Genomic DNA, 853 nt, shown 5'->3' on the forward strand with positions numbered 1-853 from the left:
AAAAAAAAAAATATCTGAGACTTCTATTAAAGTCTGTGGGTGCCTTAAACATTTAAGAGCTGGGCTAGCAGTGGTTAGCCTCATAATAAGAGGGTAGGAAGGTCAATAAAAGGTATTTTACAAGAAAACGGTATCCTAAACATGAAGTTCTACAGTTTCCTCTCAATTACATAATTTTTTGGTACAGACTTAAAGATCTTAGAAGGTAGGGTAGATTTTCTTCGTTCTGGAGCATTGATACTACTAGTTGATTCTTACAGAGTTACTAATTGCAGTTATTCTTTTAAAATGTTCTACACATGTTAACTGTTAAATTCTCATAACCACCCCTTGTATCCTCTTTTGAACAATAGAAAACTCAAGCACGTTGTGGTTAAATGAGTTGGGACTGGCATGCAGGGACAGGAGGCCCCAATCAGGCCCCAATCGTCCTCTTATTTGAATTTGGTCTTGCTCTGTCACCCAGGTGGGAGTACAGTGGTGGGATCATAGCTCACGATAGCCTCAAGCTCCTGGGCTCAAGAGATCTGCCTCAGTCTCTAGAGTAGCAGGACTACAGGCAAGTGCCACCATGTCTGGCTAATTTTTTTATTTTTTGTAGAGACAGGGTCTCTATGTTGCCCAGGCTGGTCTCAAACTCTAAGTCCTGGCCTCAAGTGATCCTCCTTCCTGGGCCTCCCAAAGTGCTGGGATTATAGGCGGGAGCCAACACCTGCCCTTATTTGAATATTAATAAATATTCTACCAGTAAAATAATGCACTTGAAAACTTGGCTGTGCTGAAAACACGTAAGGTATCTGTGGTTCTAGTCGATGATTTTGCAAGTATCTCTCTTTTTTTTTGAGACAGAGTC

At 41.0% G+C, this 853-nt stretch overlaps 1 protein-coding gene across 1 annotated transcript in view; it reads left to right on the forward strand.

Moving 5' to 3' along the window:
• The window catches only part of ELOVL6 (ELOVL fatty acid elongase 6), a 126,689-nt gene that overhangs the window by 278 nt on the left and 125,558 nt on the right, over nt 1-853 (forward strand). The gene's annotated exons all lie outside the window — the stretch shown is intronic.

This window comes from Propithecus coquereli, unplaced genomic scaffold, assembly GCF_000956105.1.
Source record: "Propithecus coquereli isolate 6110/MARCELLA unplaced genomic scaffold, Pcoq_1.0 Scaffold46, whole genome shotgun sequence".
In the NCBI taxonomy this organism is placed as follows: domain Eukaryota; kingdom Metazoa; phylum Chordata; class Mammalia; order Primates; family Indriidae; genus Propithecus; species Propithecus coquereli.